The 25433-nt window shown below is 40.9% G+C and overlaps 1 protein-coding gene and 1 long non-coding RNA gene across 5 annotated transcripts in view; one reads left to right on the forward strand and one right to left on the reverse strand.

Annotated features, from left to right (window-relative positions):
* The window catches only part of TRPS1 (transcriptional repressor GATA binding 1), a 322262-nt gene that overhangs the window by 50756 nt on the left and 246073 nt on the right, over positions 1-25433 (reverse strand). The window lies entirely within an intron of this gene.
* On the forward strand, positions 1939-6564 carry LOC143781533 (uncharacterized). Its single transcript, XR_013216752.1, has 3 exons — positions 1939-2018; positions 5905-5959; positions 6179-6564. It is a non-coding gene; the product is annotated as an uncharacterized LOC143781533 (long non-coding RNA).

Consider the following 25433-nt stretch of genomic DNA (forward strand, 5'->3'; position numbering starts at 1 on the left):
GGGTGATGCATTGAGAATAGGACAGTTGAAATAGTTTTGGTGTAAATCAGTACCAATTTTGTTACAAATGATGGAGCTTATTAAAGAGGCTATCCACTTGCATCAATCCATTCTTGAAAGCGTGGTCTCCGGTTAACTGCCAACTTCTGTAGGTCTCATCCCCAATCTAAAGCACTTGAGTCACAAGTACTGCACAGAATTCAGACCCCCTAAATACAGTACAAACCTCAGCCTTGACCCCCCAAGCAAGTCTTTTACGTAAAATGCAGCCACAAGACCAGATCGCTAAACAAAAACAGATTCCATGACAGACCTCTAAACAAATACAGACCTCAAAATTTGCACACACCCTAAATGGAAACCCCAGATAAGAGCACCTACACAAATGCAGACCCAGATTAAACCTCCTGATCAAATAAAGAATTCATAACTAAACTAAGTCACTGGACATCCAAAGGCACCAAACCAAATTCGTAAAAAATTAGACTTCAGACCAGACCACCCTAAGCAAAAACAGACCTTAGACCCTCTAAATACAGACCCCAGTCCAGTCTCCTTATACAAATATAGATCATACAACCCTTAAATAAATTTAAGACCTCAGAGCAAACTTCCTAAACAAATTCAGAACCTAGACCGACCACCAAGACCAGGCCTCCTAAACAAATACAGACCCAAGATCAACACCTTCTAAACAAATACACATCATAGACCCCTACATAAATTCTGACTCCAAGACCATACCCCTCAGCAAATACAGACCCCAGACTTGCCTGCTCTTCTGGGAGTCCAGGAGGTCTCCCCTTTTGTCAGCAGTGTCCTGGACATTCTGGGAGAGTAGGCAAGTACGATGAAAAGAGAGAAAAACAACCGTAATTAACATTGTCATCTGGGATTGTGACACTATTGAATGAAATGGTAAAACATGTTTTCTTTTACTCATTTTAGTAATACAACACTGGTTACTGGAAAATGCCTTACAGCCTGATGTAAAACACATGTTCATAGATCTGAATGCAGAAAAAAAATAACTGGAACATCAAACTGATATATCATTTGTGCTATTAAAGTTTTTTTTTTCTCCTCTACTCTGTGTCATGAAGACTTTTATGTCTGGAAGATTTATTTAAACAAGTTTATTATATAATGAAGCTTGTCAGATCATAAAGACAAAGTCATACATTATGGAGCATATCGAGGTCTGACTGAGCGGGTGCAGTAAGAGGTGGGGTTTGGTAACCGCTACAACGTAATCAAGTGCATCTCAAGCCGCAAATATAAATATCTCAATTTATTAAATATCACATCTGTTGAAGGAATCAGAGGTAAAATTTTTGCACCCAAGGCCTGAAGATATATAGATCGAACACTGCGTGTTACGCAGCCATTTTTCTGTAAATACACACACATACTAATATATTGTCTGATCTGTATGAAATAAACACATGAAAAATGATAAATACCATTAATTAGTGATTCTTTAGACAATTTATATCAAATTGTACTAATTTCGAGATGGACTGACCACACAAAATTCAAATTCACCTGTTCACATGGTTTTGTCCAGAAAATTTGATTTGTGTAAAAGATATTCTCTGCTAATTTTCAGTCCCTTGTAATGCCCTGAGGGTCTTTCCAAACCCAAAATCCTAATAAACTTAAATATGTGAAAATTAAAAAAAACCCCAATCATTATACTCACCCCTTGCTGTCTTCTTCAGCTCCTCTGCTACTGACCACCCTCCATCTGGTCCTCACCACATCTTCTGATTCCCTGCAGTTACATTGCAATCTTTGGTCCTATTGCAACGTACTGGACTTTCAAGAGAAATGGTACTCAGGAGGGCTCTGTTAGGGGGTGCGGGAGGTCAATGGTGCCATGACATCACAATGTCTACATAACACTTGGAAGTCCAGCACAGTGTGAAAGGTCCAAAGATTCCATCATGATCAGCAGGGGATCAGAAGATGCAGAAAGGAGCGGACAAGTGACAGTGAGTAGTGGAAGGGCCAGAGAGGTGAGTATAAGAATTTTATTGGTTTAGAAAAATGGAGACAATTGACCACCATTTAGCGGAATCACAGCAGAAGCGATTTACAAAAAAAAAGCTAAACTTTGCCAAATACAGATTTTTTTATAAAATTCAAAAAGAATTAAATTCCACCAAAGAATTGAAGGAGCCGAGCTGTTCCACTCTGTACACTAGTTATATCTGACCAAAGCAGAGAACAGCTGATCCCAAGGATAGGTCATCAAAATTACAGTAGTCAAGCATCCCTTTAATTGATCATTATTTTCCCTCTTTATAAGAGTGAAGTCATTAAAAAGTTGTGACAAATTAAGTGGTATGCTCACATAAATTACAGCATTACGTTATTAATAGGATCAAATCCGGATTCTAGAAAATGCAGTAGATATACCCATATATAAACCCCTGGCACACACACTTATAGTATATTTTGTTTTGCAGATCATCTTTGGAACAAGCGACCAACTTATTTTGCAAAAATTATATCTATACATCTCTCATTTTTCTTCTCGGCCTTTTAAGCTCCCAAGTTTCACCATTAAAACATCAAAGGAGGTGGTGATGAATGATGGGGCGTAAGCATGTTAAAAACACGTCTGAAAACACCCAGAATTGACACACACACACACACACACAGTGCCTAGGGCGACATCAGCTGTAAATACAGCCCTGTATACATAAAAATCTCATTAGATTTGATGACAGCAATTTCTTTTTAGAGTCGCTAATCCAGTGTCTTCGGTTTATCAGACATTAATGCACAGTAAATAAATTGCATACAGTTACGAGGTATGGTACATACAGAAACCCAAATCCTTAAACCCTTTCCCCTGGTATCACCACAACTCTTTTCATCCACCGTGATGATGTCAGAGCAACAATAAAAGTCCATTTTCTTCTTTCAACATTTAACACCACTTCTGCTGAGAGAATATTACAGGCGAACCCTTGAATATAAATCCATGTAAGTCTTTTCTAACTACTGCAATGTCTCGCTCCTAAGTATGATTTATACCATATGAGCCGAAATACCAACAATGGTTTTATTAATATAGAACTTAGACATAAGTCTGAGTTACTTCTGAAGTCTCTTTGTTTCATCTTGTTAACATAATTCTTGCCAAGGGCTTCCCGCATTACGTTCTAGGAGACCTAAATAGATTAGGGTGTTCGCAGAGGCGGCCAACGGAGAAGAAATACAAACTTATCATACTGGATGATAGATGGATCGTGGTCAGCTGATCGTTTGTTAGATCCTAGAAACGAGCCTAATTCCAAGACAAATGATCTAAAACATGTAGAACTTAACGCCAAAAAGGTTCAAGACCTAACCTAACCCAGACACACATGTGCACAAAGACATACACAGAATGATTTATTCATGTTCCCTACATAGTGCCAACTTTATCCATGGTGCTTTTTAGAGATGGCCATCACCTACATCAATCCTTATCTGTTCAGGTTCCGAATCTAACTTCCCTTTCGAATATTATGGCCTAATTATAAAAAAAGCTAAAATATTTGCACTACTCAAGAACAGTCAAAATTGGTGCTCTGTGGCAGCAGGATCAGGGCAGTGCAAACATACTCAGCCAGCACTGGAAAACTGGCATTTTGGGAGTATCTTGTAATTACTAGGCACTCATGCGATCATCATGTTTCAGCAAAATGTACATCATGTGTGGCTTAATGACCAAACAGGTAGGTGGCACACTCAGCGAAATAGAGTTGGCTTGAGACTGGTGTAAGTTCTTCTGGAGCCAACCAACCTGTAGACCAATAGTAGACAGAGAGAAGGAACTGCACACCTAAAGGAACTTAGAGATGCTTGAGATAAAAATTAATATGAAGTACTGTCATTTAATCCTAAGTACAGAATTATGTAACGTTTTGGGTGAAAACCCTTCTTCGGGTGCATAGACTATGTTCTCTGCATTTAAGTCAAGGGGATCCAGGGTGCGGTATGGTCTTCTGCCAAACAAGGACCAACCAGGATCAAGCTATATCAAGGCCTGTGGTGTGTAACAGGCCTACCTCTCACCCAGGATCTCCTTGACCTATATGCAATGAACATAGCCTATATGTCTGATTAAGGGTTTTCACCCGAAACGTTACGTAATAATGTACTTTCCATGGTGTAAGCAATGGATATGAAAAGCTTCAAATAGGATTTGTTGCCCTTAGGCATGAAATTACTTAACTCTATCTACGTGTGGCCTAATGATGCCTCGTTGACCAGTAATTGCAAGAGGAACCCAAGATGACGGCCTCTGAATACCAGCTGAGAAAATTTATACTGTTATGGTCTGCCTACCTTACTGAAGTGGAAGCCAGATCAGTGCAAATCTTTTTTCTCATTCATAGACTTAATAGATTATCACATGCTAGTAGAAACCTAGAAAGGCTGCAATTGACATCACACCCACCATGTGGTCAGAGATGGACAAATGTAGAACAAACTACTCCCAACAGTATAAAAAATCATATATAAATTTTCAAAGCTGGTTATCTTATGTCATAGGAAAAGTAAGAAAGGCTGTATCTGTACACCGTAGGATCACGTTTATAGAAAACTAACATATTCAATATATAATGTTGAGCAAAAAGATTGAACTGCCGTGGTCCAGGGTCTGCTCCTGCCCTCCATGTCAGCTGGACCTTGGCAATTTTCACCTCTGCGACCAGTGTCTTCAATCTGATATCCTGGTCACCTCTGGTATTAACTTTGACACACAATGTCATGAAGCAACACTCTTTTTGACATCTCATGAGTAGGGATGGGCAAAACCAAACTGTAAAGTTCGGGTCACACGGTCCCAAACACGGGTTTCCATGGGAAACCCATGTTACAGTTTGGGTCCAGTTAGGGTATGTAAAAAAAAGCAGAAAATTAATAATAAACATTATAATTAAACTTACCTGTCCAGCGACGCGTCCTCCCGTCCCGCTGTCTCCCGGCCGCATCTGCTTCCAGGGCCGCTCATTACCTTCTGCCGGTATTCACTGTAATCGGCAGACCTCGGCTTTTTCCGGCAGGGTTTGTGTGGTCAAGTCACATACGAACACTGCCGGAAAAAGGCTTTGACTGTCGTCGAATGCAGTGAATACTGCCGGCAGTTAATGAGCGGTCCCGGAAGCAGATGCGGCCGGGAGACATCGGGACGGGAGGACGCATCGCTGGACAGGCAAGTACAATTATAATTCCATATATGTAAAGTCCGGGTTCAGGCTTCGGATGCAAGTTCGTGCCCCGAACTCGAACTTCACAAAAAACTCAGGTGAACACGCCGATCCCGAACATCGGGGGGGGTCATCCATCAATACTCATGAGGCCTAGTGACGAGAAGTACCCAGGATGCCCGGCAGTAGAAGTGAAGCCATGGGCTGGCTGCCATGTAGGACCGACCTGGATGCCAAATCAAATCTTTTTGCTCCATCGGTAGTTCTGTACCAAAGAGAAAGGTCAGCAAACACACAGAAAACACACAATCACCAAGCAATTGTTGTCCCCAGATGGATTCAAACCCATTGCTCCAAGTCACCATGCAGGCCAATAAATACACAAATACTAATATATTGTAGGTATATATAGATCTATGCATATAAAAAGATATGCAAATGTATTCTTACCTACAATCCTGTGATTTGGGAGATTATCCAAAGAATTGAACTGTAACTGTGGTATATTTTAAGCACATTTTTTCAAGATGGGTGCTTTTAACATTGAAGTTTGGTAAAGGTGTTACTGGCCAGAACAGGGTGGGCTTATATATGTGTTATGTTTCAAATTTTAGCTATTCATCAGTCAAAACTAATGACCATCAGTTGCACCAAAACAGTGGCATAGAATAATTAGATGTGTTTTCTACCGTAGGTACCTGTTTTCATGATGTATAAAAAATGACGGCATGTGTTTATGATTTACCCAGGTAAATCCTCCTATCAACCTTTTATTTTTCGTTCTTTTCTATAAAATTCATATGATATACTGTATATATACACATGAATATATATATATATATATATATATATATATATATATATATATATATATATATATATATATATATATATATATATATATCGCATACACACATATTACTATCCTTTTAGTCTAGATTCCTTATGGTTATATTTAATCCCCACAGATACTAGTTTGAAAGACATTCCAAAGGAGATAAACAAAGACGAAGTTGTATAAAAGTACCAATACAGCCTATAATAAGATTAAATAAACTCTGTATATGAAACACTGCACTCCAACTGGGAATCCCTGCGGAGTCGAGAAGCAGAAGCAAAAAAATAATAAAAAATACTTAAAGCAACTAAAATGAAATAAATTGTGAAGTGAAAATACTGTAAATGAGAGAAATGGGAGAAGGACAAAAAAAAACAAAAAACAGTGAAGCAAGCAAGAAACGGGCAATTTATGTTTTCCAGAAAGTTACAATATTGCACTAGTTAATTAAAAGCTTTTATGTGAAGCAGAAAAAAATAATTTGGAAGAAATGCACTGGAGAAATTAATACGCAAGGTGCTGGCAATGCATAAATGTCATTTAAACAGAGGATAGGTTGAACTGTATGCAGACTGCATTTGTGAAATGTAAATGAGTCTGTGAGAAGAATCCGCAAAAACATCTAAACCCTTTTTTAAGATCCAAAGCTTAACGGGAATGAGTCACTTTATTTTATTCTAGGTTTTATATGATTATGAAACAGCCATTTTGCCTGAGCTGCTGAATCAAAGATATAGAGCTGAAACGGGTTTTACTGTGTAATGGACACTAGGTTGCATGATATTTAAGGATGAACTCATTTGACCATGTTTCACTGTCAAAGACGGAACATGAATTCTAGACCGGCAGCAGGTCTTCTGACACAAGCTCGAGAGCGCCATACGCATGAGTGAGACTGTTGAAGTTGGGCAAGAAGACCTGCCATCAGTCCAGAATTTAAGGTCCAAACTCAGACCAGTGAAGGATGGACATCTATAACCAGCGTAAGGGCACATTCAGACGTCCATACAAATCAGTCCAAGATTGGATGGTAAAGCTCGGACTGGTCGTGGCTCTCCCACCCAAAGAATGACCGCTTCATATATTTCTGTGAAGCTGTCAAGCTCGGGTGGGAAGACCCACGGTCAGTCCGATTTGTACAGATTTCTGAACGTGCCCTAAGGCAGAAACTGAACCAGTGGCTTCTGAAAGTGGTGAGCACGATCTGTGCAAAGTGGGGGGGACGGAGAAGATGAGCAGTCTCACAACACCTACTATGGTATGATCATGTGTGGCTTTCAGCCTTCCGATAGAGGTGTTCCTTGCAATAAAATCCTATCTATCAATAAAAAGGAAACTGCTCATCCTGTTCTTACTGTACACAGAATAAGTTATACCCTAATGTTCAATGTCTGACCCCTGGAGCCTTCAGTGATCATGAGATCGGGGCTCTAGAACCCTGAGAACAAGGGACTGCAGGCTGTTTCCAGCAGTTCCATTGACAATGGATGGACTAGAGCAGTGTTCCCCAACTCCGGTCCTCAAGAGCCACCAACAGGTCATGTTTTCATGATTTCCTTAGTATTGCACAGGTGATGGAATTATTGCCTGCAGTTGATGCAATTATCACCTGTGCAATAAAACATGACCTGTTGGTGGCTCTTGAGGACTTGGGGAACACTGGACCAGATGGCTGAGGATGTGAACCTACTCTTCATTCAAGACGTGGCTGCACAGCTTGGCTGTCCAGATTCCAACGCACTGATCTATGGGTCACTGGGAGTCACAGTCATTAGACTTCCAGCAATCAGTAAATTAATCCCTAATTATTGGAAAGTGGATAACTTGTTATTTTGGGAATAATGCTTTAGGTTATTAGAAAGTGGTAATCTAATAAGCATACTTCATTTCAAGGTAACAAAAAATGCAACATTAAAAATATATATTAATTTTATACATACTGTTGAAATAACACAAAGAAATACCATAGATAAAAAAAAAATTAAAAAATTATGATCTAATCAATTACTTCCATTTAAAAGGAGCACCAGACGTATACAAGTATTTATATAGGATGTCAGAACTGAAACACATAGGGGACACCATAATGAAAGCCGTATGCTCAGGGCAGCTCAGGAGGACTCAACATGAAAATGTATTGGAAAGTTGAAAGGGTGCCCTGCAATACCACACATCACCTGCAGTGGCCACTGTAGGATAAATGTGAGGATGTCTGATGATTACACCAGCAATCATCCTGATTTGGAGAAAGACGAGTCTAGAAGAAAAAAAATCCTTTCAGCAGGACTCATCCACAGATACTTCTGGAAGATTGGAGAACTTTTTACCTGATTGTAAGCAAAGAGAAATGTGAAATTCTCAGCTGACTTGTTAACTGCTGCAGGATTAGAAAGAAATTAATAGCAGTGGATACATTTTACAACAGAACAATACATTTGTCAGTTTAAAAAAACAAAAAAAACCAAAACACATTCCCACCAAGCATATCACCCCTGTTCAGATAGGAAGCAAACTTGCCTATTAATGCACTTGATAAGCTTCCTGCAAAACTGTAGATATAGACAGTACAAAATCACTCCTACAACTCAAAATTTCAGTTGCATATTTTCAATCCATGTAATTATTTTTCTCTCTCAAAAAATAAAGTGCTGTTAATACCAGTAAACTAGTAACTAAAGGGGCTGTCTTGTGTAGGCAATCCTTATCATAAGAAGGGACAGGATCTTGGTTGCAGCATCCACTAAATTTTTTTCTTAAAAAAAAAAAATGTGTGTGTGTGTGTGTGTGTGTGTGTGTGTGTGTGTGTGTGTGTGTGTGTGTGTGTGTGTGTATGTATATATATATATATATATATATATATATTATGGGAGCTGTCAACCCTATAAAAAAATATGCAAGACCTAAAATAATTTTTTTCACTGTTCTTATACTAACAGCACCCAGATCCCCTTACAGTCTCCTTCCTTCCTCATTCCACAGGGATGGGCATGTAGTTGTAGCAGTCAATCACTTTCCCAAGTGAAGTCCAACACCTGACTGCTGCAGCAAGTGATTGACTGCAGCAGTCACATATCTTTATGGTGAGAACATTGTATATGGAGCAGTCTCTGTACACCCTTTTCTGGTCATACAGAGGACATGACCCATGTCCCATCAACCCATGACCTTGGCTGAGCAAAGAGTGAAATGATAAGGAATTGGTAGGTAGCTATTTATTTATTTATTTTTTTAATTATTACCATGTTGGCCATCTTTAAAAATAAAACAGCACCCCTTTAGGCTTGTCCAGCCGTAGGCTACAAGTCTGCAATCACTGTACATGGCGGTAGACTTGTGAATCCTCACACCGAGCGCACTGATCACTGCCCGCTGTATGGAATCTACGGTGCCGTGAATGGCAGGCACGTGACCACAAGTATGTGATTCGCATACAAGCGGTCACCTGCTGACACGTCTAGTCGGAATGTGGCTGGAAGCGTGCAAATTGCTTACCAGCAGTCACATCACCACCCTCTCCCAGAGCCAGCACCAGAGAATCCTCACAGTGTGCAAGATGTGAGCATTAGTCATGAGCGAGTATACTCGTTGCTCGGGTTTTCCCAGAGCACGCTCGGGTGGTCTCCGAGTATTTGTGACTGCTCGGAGATTTAGTTTTTGTTGATGCAGCTGCATGATTTACAGCTGTTAGCCAGCCTGAGCACATGTGGAGGTTGCCTGGTTGCTAGGGAATCCCCACATGTAATCAAGCTGTCTAGTAGCGGCAAATCATCCAGCTGCGGCAATGAAAACTAAATCCCTGAAAACCCAAGCAACGAGTATACTCGCTCATCACTAGTGAGCATTCATAAGTCTGCAGTCACATAACGTAACTGCAGACTTGGTGGCTCTCCATTCTGGGTCACAGAGTAGGGTGCAAAAAAGGGGAAACCATATGATCATGATACGTTATAATGAGGTGTATAAACGGGACTGATCTTTTGGAGACAGCCCCTATGACAATAAACATATCCTTTACTAGTAATGGCGGCCTCTTATTATCTTGAAGTACCTACAAAATAGACGTCAATGAAGCATAAATGGACACACAGTGCACCACAGCGAACGGTTGGCGCTCTGCGTCCTCATGACACCACAGATTTTTTGCACTGCAGAAAACAGCTAAGCTTTTCTTATGATATATAGAGTAAAGTCGAAAAAGCACTAAGCTTTCCGCCACCGTCCAGCCTTCTCCGGCAGCGCTATCTATAATGCATAATTGGCAGCCGCACAATAAAATACTTCAAATCTGAAGAGTATTAATTACTAGTTTATGACTCTGCGTTCTATTATTCTGGCGATGTGGAAAAGTCCATAAAAGCCTGGCATTTTCCTGCACAAAGGAGTAGTATATGTGATGTGTGATTCATGAAATGTTCATTAATATTTCAGCTAGTGCGGTTTAGTCCGGCAGAGGCTTATTCATGCTCTCCCCTTTCTCTCCTATTTTATGAGCACGGGGGTTTTTTTCGGACTGGTTTATTTTTGTTGCAAATTTCAAAGCAAAGCAGAAAAAATATATATTTTCCGTGTACATTGCTGGCACACGTGAAACCCTTAGGTGAAATGTATGATTATACCGCAGACTGAGTATATCGTAGTGAAGGCTGCGTGCTTATTGAATTCATACAAACTACAAAAAAACCTGTGTCGTCCGCTTCGGTCACACATTTAGTAGGATATAGAGAGGTAGGAAACAGCCGGATGAGGATGATTGTGAGGCCCGACTACACAGGGATTATTTGTAGTCTGTTACCCTAGAAACACAAGTTTACAATAAAGCTGTATATTTTCAATCAAGACAATTTTAAAAATTAATTTTAATTACCCCAATACGTATTGCATGAAAAATTAGATTTAAAAGGTGTGTTGACCAGGGGTGTCAAACTGCATTCCTCAAGGGCTGCAAACAGGTCATGTTTTCAGGATTTCCTTGTATTGCACAGGTGATAATTTAATTACCTGCACAGAATGATTCCAGCACCTTGTGCAATGAGAAGGAAATCTTGAAAACATGCATGCTTTGAGGCCCTCGAGGAATGCAGTTTGACACCCCTGGTGTTGACCATTAAAAAAAAAACAATAAACTCTTGTTGGCTACTTTGAAGTATTGTAATAAAATCATACTCACGCGATTAAGAACTAGTAAAAATATTTTTTTAAAATTAGCAAAGTATGATCTATAATTCATACACACCTGACAAACTAAATACTGCACCTTTGGCTTTTCTATTAATCACCCCTCATTGGTTTTCTGGACTCTGTGCACTACCTTCATGTACCAGTGATATAAGTAATAAAAAGCCATGATGGATGGTTTTTTCAACAACCATTTTACAGTACAAGTCAACCAACATTCCGCATGGCAAAAAAAAAAAAAATCAGTAGAGGAATAAAATTAAAATCTTAGTCAAGTTATAGCTGTCAAGATCTGACGCAGAGCTCTCATCCCAAACTTTAATGAATTGGTGTTGCCTCCTACCAGAACTCAAGTCCTCAATACTGGGCTTTGTGGTAATCAGAGACCATTGTTTAAAAAAAATCACAAGTGCGACAGAAGGAAAAGATTTCTCTCTTTTTTTTTTTTTTTTTAAGTATTACTCCCCCCTGCCTTGCAAGTTTGCTGAACTTAGCAGGCAATTATGAAGAGTTTACATCTGAATCCTCATTATTCGCGACAAGCTGGGTCTCAAACCATAAAATTCCAGATTATTATGTGAGGACTGGCAGCTATCGTTAACGAGATCAGAGCCTTGAAAAAGGCAAATTAGCAACAATATTATGGGTTAAATGTGCCTAATGTACGGTTATTATAAAAGAAAAAGCTTTGATCACAAAGATTTCAAAATGGAAGTATGGAAATATAAAGACGAACAATAATAGAAAAACATGACTGCTTTCTTCCAGAAACAGTCTCACTAATCCAAAGATCTCATTCAAGTGTCTGCAATACCACATACAATCTGAAGATAGGTGTGGTGCTGTTTTTAGGAGACACCAATACTAGAGGAGAGAGGACTCAAAAAGATCTAAACAAACAGGAATCGTGGGCAGCAACAGACAAGATGGTTTTTAACAGGGAGAATTGCAAAGTCCTACATCTGAACAAGAAAAATGAGAACAGCATATACAGAATGGGAGGAACAGAACTAAGCAACAGCATGTGTGAAAAAGACTTGGGTGATCTAATAGATCACAGACTGCACATGAGTCAACAGTGTAATGCTGCAGCATAAAAGGTAAATACAGTTCTAGGATGTAATAAGAAAAGCATAGAGTCAAGATCACGTGAAGTAATTATCCCCCTCTACTCCTCATCTGTGTCCAGTTTTGGGCACCACATTATAAAAAGACATCAATAAACTGGAGCAAGTTCAGAGAAGAGTGACCAGAATGGTGACCGGTCTGCAAACTATGTCCTACGAGGAACGGTTAGAGGATTTGGGAATGTTTAGCTTGCAAAATAGAAAACTGTGAGGAGACTGAATAGAGGTCTACAAATATCTCAAGGGATGTCACAGTGAAGAGGGATCATCATTGTTCTCACAAGGAAACAGGAGAAGCAATGGGATGAAACTGAAAGGGAGAAGACACAGATTAGATAATAGAAAAAACGTTTTGACAGTGAGGGTGATCAATGAGTGGAACAGGCTGCCACCAGAGGTGGGGAGCTCTCCTTCCATGGAAGTCTGAAAACACAGGCTGGACAAACATCTAGCCGAGATGATTTAGTGAATCCTGTAGGGATGTAGCAGGGGGTGGGACCAGAGGACCCAGGAGGTCCCTTCCAACTCTAACATACAATGATTCTATTCATGTTTTTCTAGTACAAGCCAAAAAAAAGTCATAAATGAAATGTGTCACCAAGCATTTCTACTACATCTGAGAGCAGCATGATGCAGGGGCAGAGTTTCTCATTACATTAATGTATCACTTTGTGGGCTGCTTGCTGACATTTTGATACAATCACTGTTTTATCTGTTGCCAGTCTCTGTGTAACCCTGCCCACATCACTGATTGGCAGCTTTTATGTACACTGTGCATAGGCAGAAAGCTGGAAATCATTGGAGGGGGTGGGTTATACAAAGCACATGATGAATATGGAGGACTACAGGGCAGCAGATTCACTAGTCCTCTAGTGATATTATCCTGCAGATAAAACTGATCAAAACTACCGCAAGGAGACAGCTAAAAGACACGAAGGAGGGGGGGGGGGGGGGGGAGGAGAAGAATGGAGATGCAGAGTGAGAATCAGAGGGAAAGAGAGGCAGGAAGAAATATATATATATATATATATATATATATATACACACACACACACACACACATACATACATATACACATACATATACACATATATACATACACACACACATATATATAGTGATGCAGCGGTATGACCATATACAGTGAAATTGGCAGTGACCCAAACAAGTACAAACAAAATGTTCTTTTATTGTGTGTTACTTCACACAGTCAATATAGTATACGGCTTCTTCATACAGTCCATTAATAATGCATGGCTATATGACGCAGTCAATACACAGGCTGAAATTCCCTCTGTTCAGTTTCCCTGGGTGACCGCACGCCGGTAACAAGTCTCTGTACTCACTCAGCGCACTGCACTCTTTATCCTCTGGAGTGCAGCTGGGTACACGCAAGACAGCCCGAGACGCAGGGTGTCAGTCTCTCTGGTTCCTTTAGCCTCTGTGCTGCTCCACACAGAGGGAGCTCTGCAGACAACTGCCCTGTCTGCTTCCAAGAACACACTGACACCTCCCCCACTACTACAGGGCTTTTTAATCAGTCACTGCTTCACTATTCTAATTACAGTCACACCTGTGTCTGTAGTACGCCCTCATGGCCTCACTACGCTTCCATGCACATTCTGCAGAGCACATACAGCGCCCCCTAGCTGTAACAGGGGTCACTGCCACACAATATATATGTGTATACCCCTTTCCACATGTAAAGCGTCATGGGATGAATCGTGTTATGATAATAAATAATACTCCTGCTGATTTCTAGCGTATTTACCCCTCCCAGAGCTGGATTGACAGCTACACTGCTCAGCATGGGTGTATAATATCATCCATGCTGAAACTCATTTTGAACATGTGCTGCATCAAGTCCAAAGAGCAGGAATACTTCATGTCCCTGTATACCGTGTATAGGAGACATCATAGCAGCTAGTCTCTAACCACTAGCTCATGGACAACTGAACATTTAAGAAACAGCCTGAGGAGAGGAAAAACTGTTGAAAAATGCAGGACAGAAGCATATACCGTAATTGCCAGAAAAAGTGTTATTCCTCATGCACAGACCAGCTTACTCTCACCTCAATTATCGTTTAAATCACAATTATATAGCCACAATTTTTAATGACATTATGATGCCAGGTTTTAATTAGCAAAAAATAAATAAATAAATAAATAAAGGTTTTCAGTGAAATTTGCATTGTATATATTTCTATGCATTGACCAGTAACATGTGAATATATAAAACTTTGTAAGATGTCTAATTAAGGGAAGTTTTAACTTCCTTTACTTCCAGCAGTTCTGTAGTTCCTCTTTCTCTAGGAACCTCCTCAGTAATCCAAAAAGAAATAAAAGTTAAATATTAAAAAAATGACAAAGATGATGTGTCACAAGAAAATGACCCAATATTGATTCAGGTTTGTTTCATGTTTCTAGAAAAAAAAAATATATATTTTTTTAATTATAATAACGGGCTGGATCACAATGAAGGATAACACTTGTACATAGATAACACTGGATCCACTATTCATGATAAGTGTCTCCTCCTGCCTTACCCTGCACATGTCACAGAGCATACCACAACACCCTGCACATGTCACAGAGCATGCCCACAACACCCTGCACATGTCACACAGCATGCCCACAACACCCTGCACATGTCACAGAGCATGCCCACAACACCCTGCACATGTCACACAGCATGCCCACAACACCCTGCACATGTCACAGAGCATGCCCACAACACTTTCCCATAATTAATGAACATCTCCAGATTCTTATGGTCCAAATGGCTCATGTAAAGAAAATCTCTGCATGCTGGTAATGGCAGCTAAGGCAAAATGCGCACACCCTATAACTACGTACCGGAAACTTAAAGCAAAAAATCTACCACCATTACATCTGAATTTTGGTGGATAGCTCTCCATACTAAACCAAGCCTATATTCCTGGGAAAACATGTCACTTCCCAACTAAACCACGCCTGCTTGTTGAGAAATTTAAAAAACACATAATAGAAATAAGGCAAGAGGGGTTTCTTGGCACAAATTCGACCATAATCTTGATGGATGTTTTAAAAGGGGTTGTGTCATGTTCCACCCCTCAGTGTGTCTGGGATGCAGTTACTGACAGCTCAGTCATCCAATCTGGAACAGGTGCATGCTGAGCTGTCAGTGTTGATTGACAGCTCGGCTGTCCAATCTGAGACTGGGAGGCGCTGACAGGCTACTTAACTGAGCTATTTCTCTCAGACCTCTGCCAGACATACATTCAGCTAAGTGTGGTTTGGTCTCTCTGTGCCTTGCGTTCTGTATGTTGATCTTTAGTTGCCTGACCTTGTACCTCATTCTGACCATCCATCCGTTTAACTCCTTCTGCTCTGGTCTGCTATCCTTCAGATATTCTGACCTCGGAGCATTGCCTGACTGTGCTTTAGTCTCTTCCTTCTGTTTATGATGTACTCTCCTTGCTTCTGACCTTGGACTCCTTGACTATCCTGACTCACGGCTTGGCCATGATAAGTGACTAGCATCCCAGGTTGTATCATTTTCTTTGATTTGGATTGCACCACTCCACTGCCTTTCAGCTTCCTTCTTGCCAGGAGTGTGTGATCAGCCCCTAAAGACAGACAGTTCAGACCAGCGACATAGTCCTACCACTGGTCTGAACTGTGAGCTATCCCAAGTTGCAAGTAGAGACAGATTTGGCTCTGTAGCATTGTAGAAGGTCCACTTCTTAGCCACAATTGCAGGATTTAAAGTATAAAGCATTTATTGTCTAGGAAACAGCCACCTGCGATTAACTGCTGAGGTGGCTGGCACCCCAGGCAATGAGCAGTAAACTATAGAATGAAAAGATGTTTAATAAAAGGCAAATTTAAATTTGCTTGTTTTTACAATTTTGCCCATTTAATTGAATGATAGAACTTTTTCAACTTAGTTAATCTCATCCAATGTTTTTATTATTAGGCTGAACAACATAGAAATACAAGGATATAGGTATAAGTCTCAGTTAGACAGGCCTACAAGAGTACTTGAGGAAATTCCAGTTGGCTCAGATTCTTACAAAATTTGCCTCAAAGGTCCACCAGAAGGTAACCACGTGAGGGTGACTCCGAAGTGAATCAATTTCCACTAGGGTCTACTTCTTATGAGTTGATTGACAAATCACACAATACACCAACCTCGCTACTCAGCTTTTCCCCTCCACAAATCCCTTCACTGACTTCCAATTCCCCAACAAATCCAGTTCAAACTATTAACATTGACCTACAAAGCCATCTATAATATGTCTCCTCCATATATCTCCAAATTATTCTCTCGATATCTTCCCACACAATCTCTGGTTCTCCAAAGACATTTTTCTCTTCTCAACACTCGAACGTTCCTCACCCAATGACCTTCAAGACTTCTCCAAGGTATCTCCCCATCCTCTGGAATTCTGTGCCCCAACACTTTCGATTATATATCGCATTAGGAACTTTCAGACGTAACTCGAAAGCTTACAGCGTGAATTAACTCAGCTGCCACCTCACCATCACTGGAGCTGCTGGAACACCTCAACCTACTGTTTGCTTTTACATAAACCTGTAAACTGTAAGCCCGCAAGGCCAGGGCTCTGGAATCAATGGTGGTCTAAAAATAAATAATAATAATAATAATAATAATAATAATAGATCTTCTGACGATACGTCCAATGTGTGCAATGATTCCGAAGTTTAAAAAGGGACGTGCAAAATGTTTTTCCTCCATTGGGCCAAAGGAATACAACAAGAACTACAAAAATCTGGATAGTTACATCAAACTCTTTATGTCTGAAAACATACCAAATTCAACAGACCCAACATTTTTCATCATTTCTATTATTTTCACGAACATGTTGTGTTAGAAAACGTTGTCCTTTTAAATACTGTGTTAACAGAGTTTACCTGGTAGAAGAAAATATATACTGTAACACAAAAGAAACTCTGCAGATGTGTGATCCAGGGAACTGGATGTGAAGTACACAGTCCACCGCTGAGATAAATAAGGCAAGCGACAAGCAATAAAGGCAGCATTGCTCCCAGGTTGTAGGCAGTGTGGCGGACTGCATTAACGCTCCAGCACGACATCTTAAGACAATTACACATAATCGATGTTACATTTGTGTGGTTGCTACATGGCGATGAGTGTTTGGGAAGTAGTGAACTATTAGCTTGCCCCTCTGCAGGGCTAATTGGTCAGATAAACACTGTGTCGTGTGGTTGTAACTATGTGTTAGGGTTTGGAGAGCTAAACATTTGTCACAGAGGAGGACGGCTGTGGTTATTCAATGATGTCACACTCTGAAGCGGTTTATGGTGCAGATGGTCGCACTAATACACTCAACGCAGTGGGGAGATTCATGAAGTTATTTGTATTCGTAGAAAAAATGACAATTTTAGCACAGGTCTGAAAAACAAAACTTTTTCTAATTTTGTGAACATGGTTTAGTGGAATGGGGAACCAGATAGATTTACTGATATGTATCCCAGAAATTGGAGTAAATTATAATGGAAATCTTAGCTTGCAGAAATCTCAGTTGGTGGAGCACAAACAGCCCGAGATGAGCCAAATTTATTGAGAAGCAGAAGTGAGCTTCTTTATAAGAGTCGCTATTCGGAGTCAACTTCTGCCAAGGTGTTATAGTGGATTTCCAAATGCTTTCTACTAGAAATGTATGTATATTTTCCAATGGAACTGAATTGTACACAAATTGTACAAAAATTTGCATTTTCCGAAATGCTGATTTTTTTCTAATTCACCTCCACACTCATTCAGCAAGAGGACATCCTCTGATGATCATTTTTAGGAACCACGAAGGTCCACCAATAGTTTAAAAAATACAAATAAGCCTAACACTTCCCTCAACGCTTACTTCTTGAGCCACTCCGATCCTCACATTTACCCGTCCAGTCTTCATCACATCTTCTTATTATTGCCACTGGTACTGTGATGACTGAGCCTCCTCACGGAAGGCCAAGACTTCTGGCTCTGATGAGGCTCATCTTGATATCATGGCCTTTGACAAGCTTGCACTGAACCCTCTCGTGCCTCATCATAGCCAGAAGTCCAAGCCAAGCATGAGAGGTCCAGGGATTTCACCACAAATATTTTTTAATAAGAAGAGGCAGTGAGGACCCCATTGGTGTAAGTGAGTAGTCAAGGGTCCGGAGAGGTGAGTGGTAAGGGGAGTATAAGGATTTTGTTATCATTTACATATTACATTTTTATGTTCCCAGAAAATAATAAGGGACATTAAACTTGTGGAGATCAAACTTCAAGAGCAACCTGCTGTTTAAATCAAGTCTAAGGTTAGATGTACACATCCGTTTGGAGTAGTCCGGACACGGACGTGAAGAATAGAGTAGTTGTGGGTCTCCTGACCCGAACTCAACAGCCTCTATGCTGTATGCCTATCAGGCTGCTGAGTTCAGGTCAGTAGACCCGTCGCCGCTCCATCCATCATGGTCTGTGCTAGGATCATGCAAAAGGGAGGTGTCAATCTAGCTTGATATTGATTGGAAGCACTACAGTTTTGTGTACGCAGCTCCCATGCATACATATGTACAGGAAATTGATGCCGCTGCATTAGTCTGAAAGCATTTTGGGAAAACGCTCAGGTGCAGGTGATCCATGTTAGTTCTGAATGTTAATCAATAGTCTCTATCACAGAACTTGTCTTGGGATCATGAGTGGAACGTCAGCATGGCTTTCTGCCGACTGTACCCATCTCTGTACATGCGGGAAATCACGTGCACAGTTAATATACACAAAAAGCTTCATTGTGCTTTGGCTTATACGCTGAATGTAGGAATTCGCTCAGCTCCAAGTGAATTGTTTAATTTTCCCTTAGAGAGTTTAATGATCCATCCACTGCTGGGAAGGAGAACTGAGAAACCACTTTCAACTGGGAGGTCAACTGTACACGAAATATCTCATCTGTGTCATGTCTGTTACATTTATATCTAACTATCTATGTATCGAATATTGAATATTTATCAGTTAATCTTATCTCTTTCAGGGGGGAATCAATAGTGAGTGGCGAGTTTGCAGCCTAGAGATCTAGATGGCCAAAAAGGTCCCTTTTGGCTCTTCTAATTCGACCAATACTATTAGTATTGGGCATGCTGTTAGTTGGAGGCCCGATGAGGATCACAAGTGTGCGCCAAGACGTTTAGATATTGAATACATGAAATGTAAAAAGCATTGCTGGCATATAGACTATAGTTATAAAACTGAGGTAGTTAAAGGGAATTTGTCACCAGGTTTTTGATACCTCATCTGAGAGTAGTATAACGTAAAGAGACGCTGATACCGGCAATGTGTCACTTGGTTTATTGGGTGCAGCAGTTGAAATAAAATCTGAGTTTTTCGATGTAGCATAGCTCAGAAAAATAACCCTGCCCACACCACAGCTCCTTGTGTATATTGACAGTGAGCTGCTAATCAGCGGTGGGGGTGGAGTCAGACAAGGAAGTATGTGAGCTGTAGTCTGGGCAGTGATAATCTCCTGGTAATAAAACATCCATTGCATCGCAACAACAGCATACAACCTAATAAGTGACTCATTGTTGAAATCAGTGTCTTATCTCATGCTATCCTCAGATTAAAGAGGTTGTCTACACCCGGAACACCTGACGCTCAGCTGTTCTATGCGTCGGCCACCACTGCGGGAGGTGGATGTGCAGTATCCTACCACGGCCACTATCAGAAAACTAGTCGATGGGGCGTTAATTCCCCAGACTAGTCAGCCCTCTTTCTATGTCATCACGCCACTGTGGGAGTGATGACATAATTTGCTAAAGAGCATGATCACCGCTTACGCAAATATTGCGCATGCACGCCGCTCGTTCCGGCAGCGTCACTGCATCTCTGCAGCCAGGTGTACGCTTCCCGGCTTTTGAGGAGTGCGCTTCGCATGAGCGGAGGCAATTTTATGAACGTCCTGTTATAAGCCTCTGAAGCTGGGTGTACGCTTCCAGATGTCCGGAGTTTAGAAGACAGCTTCCGGTCATGCACAGAGCACGCCTCTGAAGCCGGGAAGCGTATACCTGGCTGCAGAGACGGGAGCAGAGCGAGAGCAGATCTGTAAGAGCTGGTGATGATGCCGGCTCATGCAAATTATGATATCACGTCCATGTAATGACATGGAACAAGGGCTGACTAGTCTGGGGAACTAACGCCCCATCGACTAGTAAAAGTCCTCATTAGCATAGGAAAAATGGAGGCTATAAAGGCTTTTTTTAAATCATTTATTTTACTGAATTATGTTATACAGGGCTGTCTAGGGAGGGAGCTTACTCACACACAGCTGAATGCTGCTGGATTGGAGGGCACGGGGGACCTGACAGGTTCCCTTTAACGCACAAATTGGCCAATTTGTATGTGCTCACTAGTCATGATAAGCCGTACCTGATGGGACCCTAACCATTTCTATCAGATATAGATTTCCAGTTTCAATTTTAAAGGTTAAGATACAGTATGAATGCAAAACAGTTTTAGGCCTCATTCACACATCGGTATTTTTGATCAGTATTTGTAGACAAAACCAGGAGGGTCTCCAAAACACAGAACAGGTGTCAATCTTTCAAATATAGTTTTTCTCTGTAAGTTCCCGTGCTTGCTTTGGCATATAAACATTCACTATTTTTCTATTATCTATATATCATCTATCTATTATCTGTCTACCGTATTTATTATCTATCTATTATATATCTATCTAGATTCTATCTATAATCTCTCATCTATCTACAGATCTATCTATTATCTATCTCTCATCTATCTATTATCTATCTACCTATTATCTATATATCATCTATTATCTATCTATTATCTAACTATTATCCATTTATCTATTATCTACCGGTATTTATTATTTTTCTATTATCTATACATCATCTATCACATATCTATTCATCACACATCACTCTCACTTATCTATCATCAGTCTTTGTATCTTATATCCAGTTATTTTATCACATATCCACATTACCACAAAAACAGATCACACATGCAAAATACGACTTATCCGATAGATTTTGTCGGTAATATGGATAATTGCAGGATTCGCCCTCAGATCCAGCCTTATATAAGGTAAAGGTGGAGTATATAAAGGCATATGTGCTCAGTGATTTCATTAACAATGCGGCTGCCATGCTGAGCCGTCTGACTGAGCGGAGCCTCTCACAATACCACAGTGAACTCCCGTGTCCATAGCAACAGTAACTAATTCCCTTTTCTCCCCAATCATGGTGGTAATTCGCTCCCATGGCCTGAATCGCTTATACACACACACAAAAAAAAGTTTGAAAGCCCTGAGCGAGCCAATGGCCGGGCCGCGGATCTGCTAATAGGAAATAATCTGCGGCTAATACACACATTCCAGGGCAGACGGGGGTTTTTCTAATGCTTTGTTAGACGGGCCTCTCTCCAAAGAAAGCAAGGTAGAGAATAGGAAACAGGCGGCCATTAATACTGGCAGAAAGCTACCTGCGCACAATTAATAATGCTGGAAACGTGCTGCTACTTGTACGGATTACAAGAAAATGACAAATTCATGGAAACTAACAAGTAGTGATTTATAGGCCCATACCCAGGGGGTCAGTACACAGGATAACACCTATAATATCTAATGTACAGCTATCACTACAGCCAGAATATAACAGCTCACAGCCACCGTCAGCAGCCTGCGAGTACACCGCCCAGCAGTCAGCTGTCTCCTGGATTATTGGGCCATTGCAGATCTATCTACCATTTATATCTATCTCTCTGCCCGGTCTATATAATCTGCCCTGTCTATAATCTAATCTGCCCTATCTATAACCTGCCCAGTTTATATAATCTCTCCTATCTAACAATCTAAACTGCCCTGTCTACCATCTGCCCAGTCTATATAATCTGTCCTTTCTACCGATCTAATCTGCCCATGTCCAGAAGCTCACGACATTTCTGCAGCTCCCGTCCGCGGCCAGAGAGCACCGACCTGGAATGTGGCCTTGGCTTCAGCGCAGCGATCCGCACATCTCCAGCGCCCAAAGGTGGCAGCTTTTGTTATAAAGGTAGAATATAAAATCCAGCATATCATCATTATATTCAGAAGCGCCAGGATAATTGTTGTCGAGAATCCCATAGTGACTTCATGTGTATTATATCTATGGTATATGTGTAAGGACCAAAGGCTACAATTATACTCCGTATAATAAGATTGGTAATCACGACAGAGCAGCTTGCTGATGGTCTTCACTTAGCAAAGAATAAAACAAAACGGAAATATAAGATTAAAACAAGATCAATAAACTGTATGTTACTAAGATGACCGGTTTTCCATGTTGTGACCATGTAGCCCATCTTAATCGCAGGAGGAGCGCCACTTTAACATTTACAGGCTTCGCACCTTCGGTGGCTGCACAGATTATACAGGTTGTGGAGCCGCATTTCTGGGAGGCCAAAACAATGAAGGCTATCCCCGGCCCCACGCAGGTGTTACTGTCTCTGATTCTTATATGTGGTCCATACGACAAGGGAAATCCTAGCTGCTCCCTACACCCTGCAGGAATGCAGCTTAGCTTCTCGGAATTAACCCTTGCTTGCACACACGAAAGTGCCAGCTGCTTATGTCTAATAGTAACCATTGGATCCTGTAAAGCTAGAAGATCCAGTAGGCCGTCATTATTCCTATCTGTCTGATATGGGTGGATCCAATTCTCACTATAAGTATAATTAATGATTTATATGAACACTCCAAAGCCTCAATGCATCACATTGATTGTATCTTCGAGCAGCATCAGAAATACACTGTGCGGAACACTTATCAATTTAATATTTTTCATTTAGTACAAAAGATTAAACCCCCATATAAAACCACGTGCCGTCCTGCCTGAGCCTCTGTAGTGCGAGATCTGCATAGCTAAAAGGAAACTGTCAGCATTGCTTTTACTACCGAAACTAGTGGCAATATTATTCCTAGTACAACAATAAAAAGGTTATCCGTTCTCTAGTAAAGCTCATGTGCCAGCGCTGAGAAATCAAACTTCGGAAGACAATGCACTTTGAGGCTCATTTCATTTGGCTTGAAAGCTTGATTTCTCAGCACTGGCCCATCAGGTGATACTGTTACTGGGATAATCTGATGGTCTTTGTGCCCTTTGATGGCTCCATATAACCAGGCTGATGGCAATAAGGCTACTAATTCCTGCTGTGATCAAAATAATCAGCCCAAGAAAGTAAAGATGTACTAAGTGTTAACTTAACACTTCAAGCATTCTGATACCATGATGCAGCAAACCTTAGAGGGGTTGTCAGCTACTAAGTCAACCTCTTCTCACTCACTACGTTTCCCCATGTAAAATAAAAACAGCCTGTGCTCAATTACGGTGCTGGTGCCTTTCCAGCAATGTCTACGACGGATCTCCTAGGGCAAATGGGACACTTTTATGTCATGTGAGCCCTGCAGCCACACCAGCAGCTCATGGACCGCTTGACTCCCATTTTCTTCGGATGACACTGATATCTGCTAGAAGTCAGAACTGCTTCTGCTCTCTCACTTCCTCCAAGGTTCTGTGAAAATAGGCCACTCACATTGCTATCTACCCGGTCTTTCTGATTGTATACTGGAGATGTCAAGGGTACTGAGGTAAGAAAAGGCTGTTCACACTTCTGTCTACCCTATCTAATCTAATACTGGAGATATCAGGGGTGCTGAGGTAAGAAGAGGCTGCTCACACTGCTGTCCACCCTGTCTGTCTGATCCAATACTGGAGATATCAGGGGTGCTGAGGTAAGGAGAGGCTGCTTAAGCTGCTGTCCATCCTGTCTATCTAATCTAATACTGGAGATATCAGGGGTGCTGAGGTAAGAAAAGGCTGCTCACACTGCTGTCCACCCTGTCTGTCTGATCCAATACTGGAGATATCAGGGGTGCTGAGGTAAGGAGAGGCTGCTTAAGCTGCTGTCCATCCTGTCTATCTGATCTAATACTGGAGATATCAGGGGTGCTGAGATAAGAAGAGGCTGCTCACACTGCTGTCCACCCTGTCTGTCTGATCCAATACTGGAGATATCAGGGGTGCTGAGGTAAGGAGAGGCTGCTTAAGCTGCTGTCCATCCTGTCTATCTAATCTAATACTGGAGATATCAGGGGTGCTGAGGTAAGAAAAGGCTGCTCACACTGCTGTCCACCCTGTCTGTCTGATCCAATACTGGAGATATCAGGGGTGCTGAGGTAAGGAGAGGCTGCTTAAGCTGCTGTCCATCCTGTCTATCTAATCTAATACTGGAGATATCAGGGGTGCTGAGGTAAGAAGAGGCTGCTCACACTGCGGTCCACCCTGTCTATCTGATCTAATACTGGAGATATCAGGGGTGCTGAGGTAAGAAGAGGCTGCTTAAGCTGCTGTCTTCTTTGTCTAGCTGATCTAATACTGGAAAATAAGACATTTGAATAGAGACGGAAATGTGCTAAAATGTTTGAGTACAATTCAGTTGGATGAAAAAACAGACTTTTATGTCTAGCTCAAAAATTGGACAGCAACTGGATCCCTTTTTTTTTTTTTAAGATCGAAATCTATAGACAATATATCATAACAAAGGGTCATCTGTTAACAGATCCAATTTTCAAGTATTAGGCTTGCACAGAACTCTAGAAAAATTAATCTACTGCAATCAAAAAAGAATATAAAACGGAAACTAAAGCGTTCATCTGCTTGTGCTCCATTTGTAACAGATCCATTTACTTATTTATTTTTTTAATACTGCATCCATTCATCCATTACAAATGAATGGACATGTGAACAGAGCCTAACCTACATCCTATACTATCAAGCTATCTCCAGGTCACTACGGTTATCACTGGCACTTGGTACCGTGCATGTCCTCAGGCCCTTGTCCCACTGACATTCTAGAAGACGATAAGGTCAGGAAAACAAGTATGACTTGTCAATTAAAGATAATTATGAATTTATTAATTCTTCCTTTCTTTCTTCTTAACCCTTTAAAAGTAAAAGTATTACCACCCATACATCGCGTTAACAACTCTCACTTTAAAATCTTCAGAAACAAATTCTTGCTGCTGCTC

This window comes from Ranitomeya variabilis, chromosome 6, assembly GCF_051348905.1.
Source record: "Ranitomeya variabilis isolate aRanVar5 chromosome 6, aRanVar5.hap1, whole genome shotgun sequence".
Taxonomy (NCBI): Eukaryota; Metazoa; Chordata; class Amphibia; order Anura; family Dendrobatidae; genus Ranitomeya; species Ranitomeya variabilis.